The sequence below is a fragment of the Salmo trutta genome, chromosome 33, assembly GCF_901001165.1.
Source record: "Salmo trutta chromosome 33, fSalTru1.1, whole genome shotgun sequence".
In the NCBI taxonomy this organism is placed as follows: Eukaryota; Metazoa; Chordata; class Actinopteri; order Salmoniformes; family Salmonidae; genus Salmo; species Salmo trutta.
This window is the reverse complement of record NC_042989.1, coordinates 43543987-43551538: the sequence shown is the minus strand read 5'-3', so window position 1 is coordinate 43551538 and position 7552 is coordinate 43543987. Positions and strand designations below refer to the sequence as shown.

The following is a 7552-nucleotide window of genomic DNA, read 5'->3' as shown; positions in this document are numbered from 1 at the left end:
ATATGTTTTATAAACTTCATGGAACCATCTAGATGGGATCGGGTCAGAAGCCTGATATCATAAATTGATTCTGTCATTCATTTTACGTTTACATTTCAGTCATTTAGCAGACTCTTATCCAGAGCCACTACAGTAGTGAGTCATTTAGCAGACTCTCTTATCCAGAGCCACTACAGTAGTGAGTCATTTAGCAGACTCTCTTATCCAGAGCCACTACAGTAGTGAGTCATTTAGCAGACTCTCTTATCCAGAGTCACTACAGTAGTGAGTCATTTAGCAGACTCTCTGATCCAGAGCCACTACAGTAGTGAGTCATTTAGCAGACTCTCTGATCCAGAGACACTACAGTAGTGAGTCATTTAGCAGACTCTCTGATCCAGAGCCACTACAGTAGTGAATCATTTAGCAGACTCTCTGATCCAGAGCCACTTACAGTAGTGAGTCATTTAGCAGACTCTCTGATCCAGAGCCACTACAGTAGTGAATCATTTAGCAGACTCTCTTATCCAGAGCCACTACAGTAGTGAGTCATTTAGCAGACTCTCTTATCCAGAGCCACTACAGTAGTGAGTCATTTAGCAGACTCTCTTATCCAGAGCCACTACAGTAGTGAGTCATTTAGCAGACTCTCTGATCCAGAGACACTACAGTAGTGAATCATTTAGCAGACTCTCTTATCCAGAGCCACTACAGTAGTGAGTCATTTAGCAGACTCTCTTATCCAGAGCCACTACAGTAGTGAGTCATTTAGCAGACTCTCTTATCCAGAGCCACTACAGTAGTGAGTCATTTAGCAGACTCTCTTATCCAGAGCCACTACAGTAGTGAGTCATTTAGCAGACTCTCTTATCCAGAGTCACTACAGTAGTGAGTCATTTAGCAGACTCTCTGATCCAGAGCCACTACAGTAGTGAGTCATTTAGCAGACTCTCTTATCCAGAGCCACTACAGTAGTGAGTCATTTAGCAGACTCTCTGATCCAGAGCCACTACAGTAGTGAGTCATTTAGCAGACTCTCTGATCCAGAGCCACTACAGTAGTGAGTCATTTAGTAGACTCTCTGATCCAGAACCACTTACAGTAGTGAGTCATTTAGTAGACTCTCTGATCCAGAGCCACTACAGTAGTGAGTCATTTAGCAGACTCGCTGATCCAGAGCCACTACAGTAGTGAGTCATTTAGTAGACTCTCTGATCCAGAGCCACTACAGTAGTGAGTCATTTAGCAGACTCTCTGATCCAGAGCCACTACAGTAGTGAGTCATTTAGCAGACTCTCTGATCCAGAGCCACTACAGTAGAGTCTTTATGCACCTTCACCATTAGGCTACTCCGGTCAGTATTAGATCAAAGAGTCCTCCAGATGTGATGTGTTGAGCACTACCCTCCCAATATCTGCAGAGCACATCTGACTACAATTATTGTAGGCGTTGACAGGCATGAGCGGTTTCTAGATCAAAGCGAGCACATTTTGTGAAAAATCAAATCAAATTTTAAAGGTCACATACACATGGTTAGCAGATGTTAATGTGAGTGTAGCGAAATGCTTCTACTTCAGACAGTTCAGTAATATCTAACGAGTAATCTAACAATTCCACAACAACTACCTTATACACACTAAAGGGATGGAATACGAACATGTACATATAAATATATAATGAGCGATGACCGAGCGGCATAGGCAAGATGCAGTAGATGGTATAGAATACAGTATATACATATGAGATGAGTTGTGGTCCCGTGTGGCTCAGTAATGGTAGAGCACGGTGTTTGCAACGCCAGGGTTGTGGGTTCGATTCCCACGGAGGATCAGTACGGGGAAGAATTTTTTTTTTAAATAAAAAATGCATGAAATGAAATGTATGCATTCACTACTGTAAGTCGCTCTGGATAAGAGCGTCTGCTAAATGACTAAAATGTAAATGTAAAAAAATGTCAACATTATTAAAGTGACATTTATTAAAAAGCATGTCTTCATAGGAATGTCTGTCTTTCTGTAGGCTACATTTTACTTTTTATTTTTTTAGTCATTTAGCAGACGCTCTTATCCAGAGCGACTTACAGTAGGCTACATACCAGGAGCACTCTCTCAATGTTCAAAATAAACCAGAGAGCTACATTTTGCGACAGAGGATCAATAGTTTAACAAAATAACAGTGTATTAAAATGTTCTCAGAAGCACAAACATTTAACTGCCAAAATAAAGGAAACACCAACAAGTGTCTTAATAGGTTTTTGGGCCACCATGAGCTTCCAGAACAGCTTCAATGCTCCTTGGCATAGATTCTACTTGTCACGTCCTGACCATAGTAAGAGGTTATTTTCTATGGTACAGTAGGTCAGGGCGTGACAGGGGGTGTTTTGTGTTTTTCTATGTTTTGTATTTCTGTGTTTAAGTTCTAGTTTTTTTGGGGGGGGTTGATCTCCAATTGGAGGCAGCTGGTCCTCATTGTCTCTAATTGGAGATCATATTTAAGTAGGGGTTTTTCTTCCTGGGTTTTTGTGGGTTATTATATTTTAAGTAGTGTTTGTTTTCTCTCTGCGTCACGGTTTGTTGTTTTGTAAATTCAGTTATTTATGTTTTTTGCAAAGTTTCACGGATTTAAATAAAATGTAGAACTACAACCCCGCTGCACTTTGGTCTGCTCCTTTTGACAACCGTGACCTAAACCATGCCAGGAAAATGCACCCCACCACACAGCATATACTTTGTATCACTTGTTTACTCAAGTGTTTCCTTTATTTTGCGGGAACAAGGTTGGAAAGTAAATGCCTACTGCTGAAAAGAGAAGACTAGTCTGTGTTTGGCACCAATATAAACTATTCTCAACGACTCACAATTTGTTTTGCGAACAGCAGAACTGTTTTTCCAAAGAATCTCATCTTGAGATAGGCTACTGCCATCACCTTGAGTAGTAAAATGTAAAAAAAAAAATCTTAATCCGGCCCTGCATGACAATAACATTAATACATGCTAATAGCTTTATAGTTAACTCGCAAGATAGCCAATTCAAAATATTGTCTGTAGTTTGGCTGGTTATCTAGTTTGTCTGTTGTATATCATTATTTTACCTGCTGCACAAATGTCTCTCTCTCTCCTCTGGAAACTGCCCACTGGCATACACACCGTGATGCACATACCAACTTTTCCAGGATGTTCTGGGCTATAACAGTAACTAGCACCCCCCCCCCCCCCCCCCCCCCCATCCACATCCACATCGACGGGGCAGCAGTGGAGAAGGTGGAACGTTTTAAGTTACTCTGCGTACACATCACGGGCAAACTGAAATGGTCCACCCACACAGACAATGTGATGAAGAATACGCAACAACGCCTCTTCAACCTCAGGAAGCTAAAGAAATTTGGCTTGTCACCTAAAACCCTCACAAACGAGGTCAGTACAGATGCACAATTGAGAGCATCCTGTCGGGCTGTATCACCGCCTGGTACGGCAACTGCACCGCCCATAACCGTAAGGCTCTCCAGAGGGTAGTGAGGTCTGCACAACGCATCACCGGGGGCAAACTACCTGCCCGCCAGGACTCATACAGCACCCGATGTCACAGGAAGGCCAAAAAGATCATCAAGGACAACAACCACCCGAGCCACTGCCTGTTCACCCCGCTACCATCCAGAAGGCGAGGTCAGTACAGGTGCATCAAAGCTGGAACCGAGAGACTGTTAAACAGCTTCTATCTCAAGGCCATCAGACTGTTAAACAGCCATCACTAACACAGAGAGGCTGCTGCCTACATACAGACTCGAAATCATTGTTGGCCAATTTAAAATCCGACACATCTTTCACCCCATAGACTAAGGTTTCCATCTTTCGGTGACATAACATCTACAATGTGCATAGAACAGTTTGTGTTTTTTTTCATTACAGTGTTTGTAATATATTTATTTGGAAAATAAATGATTTTAATGCCAGGTGGTGCTTAAACAGCCTACTTTTATTTGTTGCAAATTCTGTAATGGAAATCCACGTGTTTTCGATTGAAAGATAGCCAAATTAAATCAAAGGAAAAAATGTTTTTAGAAAGCTGTCATAACTTATTAAATATTTCATGGTAATGAAAGTCAGATTTATCTTTAGGCTTATATCTTCTTGGAAATAGAAAGACTTAAATATGAATTATTGTGAACATTTTTATTGACGTTATAAAAAGCGTTATGAAAGTGGAAAATCTCTTACAAAATCATCCATGAAAGGGGCAGTGTCTTCAGGGAAATCCGTCCCCTTTTTAAAGTCGTGCAACAAGTCGACGAGTCAGCTCCAGCTCTCCCTCCTCTCTCCCTCCTCTCCTCTCTGCCTCTGCTGAGGGCTGTACAGCTGGCAATTTACAGACAGAAGGGATGAAAGTCAATTGGAGAGGAGGTCCAAGCCCCGCAAACCGAACGCTTCTATAAAGTGCATAAATCAAGAAGAAACCATTTTTTCCCCCTCAATTTTTAATTTTGTCAACATTAGAGAAAATAACATTAGGTATAGAAGAGTCTATCCCTGGAACCATCATAAACTTTCGAGGCTGGACACGTTGTAACCGGTAAGTTCAATCTTTTTCCGTTAGTGTAAAACAAATGTCATCGGGGTAGTGATGTGGTACTTGCTAAGATAACATCTCTTCATTCTTCCTTTCCAAATAATACATTTTATAAATGTAGACGAACTTCTTGGTAACATTTGAAACGTTCAGGTTGTGGTTTGAGAGAGATGAGCACCTACATGGTCCCGTGTGGCTCAGTTGGTAGAGCATGGTGTTTGCAACGCCAGGGTTGTGGGTTCGATTCCCAAGGGGGACCAGTACGGGGGACAAAAATGTATGAAATGTATGCATTCTCTACTGTAAGTCGCTCTGGATAAGTGCGTCTGCTAAATGACTAAAATGTAAATGTACATTAATCTAAATGAGCTAGGACAGCTAGACAGTAATTTATAGGTCCCATGGCGTGTGTGGGATATTATCAGCACAGGTAATGATAGTTGTCTTTTCAGATCTGTCCCAAAAGCAAGTCTGTCCTGTCTAACACAGAGCCATCATATTGACTGTCTAATTCTAATGACTACAATATTGGCGTCTAGTCTGAATCTTAGTGGCCGAGGAAATTCTCACGTTATTAATCTGCCATTTGCCTGTACAGTGTCCTGATAACTTATATAATAGTAGTAATCGTGTAGCGTTAATAGCCTCATTTCATCAATTGTCCTTTGGAGAGAGAGAGCAACCTGGTCCCAGAGCATTTCGTATTATTCTGCACGTAAATCCGAGGGAGAGAGAGAGGGCTTCAAGTGGTTTCCACTAGATAACACAGCCACAAAGCCTACATTGGCAACAATTGCTTTTTGGTCTTACTTTAGGGTTCGGTATAAGGTTATGGTTAGGTTAAAATAATATTTTAACAAAGTGGGTGGGGTTTAGCCGTAATTATGACTTTGTGGCTGTTAACTAGTGACGATCGCTTCAAATGTTGAAATTACTGATTTTCTTTCAAGAGCTATTGCCTGTTACTCAAAGGGCAGTTTTTTTTTTTTACAAACTTATCTTAGGGTTATCTTAGCTTATCTTAGCGCTGGCTGTTATAGGTCTGGGGGTGTGTCTGAAATATTTCTGCTATTTTCACTGCTGGAATAATGAGAGCAATAGCTGGTGGTGGTGAGAAAAGGGGGATACCTAGTCAGTTGTCCAACTGAATTTATTCAACTGAAATGTGTCTTCCACATTTAACCCCTCTGAATCAGAGAGGTGCGGGGGGCTGCCTTAATAGACATCCACGTCTTCGGCGTCCGGGGAACAGTGGGTTAACTGCCTTGTTCAGGGGGCAGAACGACACATTTTTACCTTGTCATCTCGGGGATTCGATCCAACAACCTTCCGGTTACTAGTCCAACGCTCTGAAAGTGCTGGGTTTTGATGAATTTATAAAATAAAACCCATTTCATACTGCTGTTGTCTCAAGTTCTGTAGGTTATTGACGGTCTTTGCATTGTATCAACTACAAATCCGTCTGTGCAAAGTTATCCTCCTTGTCCATTGTGTATTGATTCGTTTCATTAAGTAGCATAGACTACAGTAGTGAGTAAGAACAACAGTAAAAACATTCGTTTTTGTAATCCAGTGTTTGCTCAATATGGTCGGTGTGTTGACAGTCAACATTGTTGTAATTGGCTTCAACGTGTATAGGCCTTTACGCATCACACTTATCCTCAATAATAAATACCAGGCTCCTGTAAAGGGTATGTGTGAAGCTCGTTCCCAATAAACCAGATATAGCCGAGGACTACCGTTGATATGGCCTTATTGGACGGAATCATTTGAATATGTTTGGAGGAGCGCGTCTTTGGTAACCAGACAAGGTTGTCTTTGGAAATGGGGATGTAGCCTATACACTGTAGGTAGGGATACAAGCTGACTGGAGTAGTCTATACACTGTAGGTAGGGATACAAGCTGACTGGAGTAGTCTATACACTGTAGGTAGGGATACAAGCTGACTGGAGTAGTCTATACACTGTAGGTAGGGATACAAGCTGACTGGAGTAGTCTATACACTGTAGGTAGGGATACAAGCTGACTGGAGTAGTCTATACACTGTAGGTAGGGATACAAGCTGACTGGAGTAGTCTATACACTGTAGGTAGGGATACAAGCTGACTGGAATAGCCTGTACACTGTAGGTAGGGATACAAGCTGACTGGAGTAGTCTATACACTGTAGGTAGGGATACAAGCTGACTGGAGTAGTCTATACACTGTAGGGAGGGATACAAGCTGACTGGAGTAGCCTGTACACTGTAGGTAGAGATACAAGCTGACTGGAGTAGTCTATACACTGTAGGTAGGGATACAAGCTGACTGGAGTAGTCTATACACTGTAGGTAGGGATACAAGCTGACTGGAGTAGTCTATACACTGTAGGGAGGGATACAAGCTGACTGGAGTAGTCTATACACTGTAGGTAGGGATACAAGCTGACTGGAATAGCCCGTACACTGTAGGGAGGGATACAAGCTGACTGGAGTAGCCTAAGCACTGTAGGTAGGCGTATGTGAATTGTGACTAATGCAAAAGCATGTCGGCAAAAGCCTCAAAAGTAAGATCATTTATAAACATTTTATTGTTGACAGCGGTCTAAGGCACTGCATCTCAGTGCTAGAGGCATCACTACAGACCCTGGTTTAATTCCAGGCTCTATTATAACCGGCCGTGATTGGGAGTCCCAGCGTCGTCCGGGTTAGGGTTTGTCCGGGGTAGGCCGTCATTGTATTTTTTTTTTTACAAAAATAATAAAAATGTGTTCTTAACTGACTTGCCTAGTTAAATGAAGATTAAAGTAATGGATAGTCTCCTTGGCTTTATGCACGTCCAAGATAAGACAGCAGACACATTGCTGTGGAACTAAGGACTTGTTTTTAATTAATCAAACTAAAATAGAAAACAAGCAAATGGTACAGGAAAATAACTTGGCAGAAATATTTCTAAATAAGAGTGTCACCAGATCATCTTATAGTCTAGACAGAGGGGTTATGTTCCCTGATGGACATATAGTCTACATGGA

The 7552-nt window shown here is 41.7% G+C and overlaps 1 protein-coding gene across 4 annotated transcripts in view; it reads left to right on the top strand.

Annotated features, from left to right (window-relative positions):
• Positions 1–4282: 4282 nt before the first annotated feature.
• The window catches only part of LOC115173044 (lysyl oxidase homolog 3B-like), a 70334-nt gene continuing 67064 nt past the window's right edge, over positions 4283–7552 (top strand). For 3 of the 4 annotated variants that reach the window (XM_029731020.1, XM_029731019.1, XM_029731018.1), the window contains exon 1: positions 4284–4545. The gene's annotated coding sequence lies outside the window, so the exon portion shown is untranslated. Of the gene's footprint in view, positions 4546–7552 lie in introns of all 4 variants that reach the window. The other variant, XM_029731021.1, reaches the window with a different exon arrangement.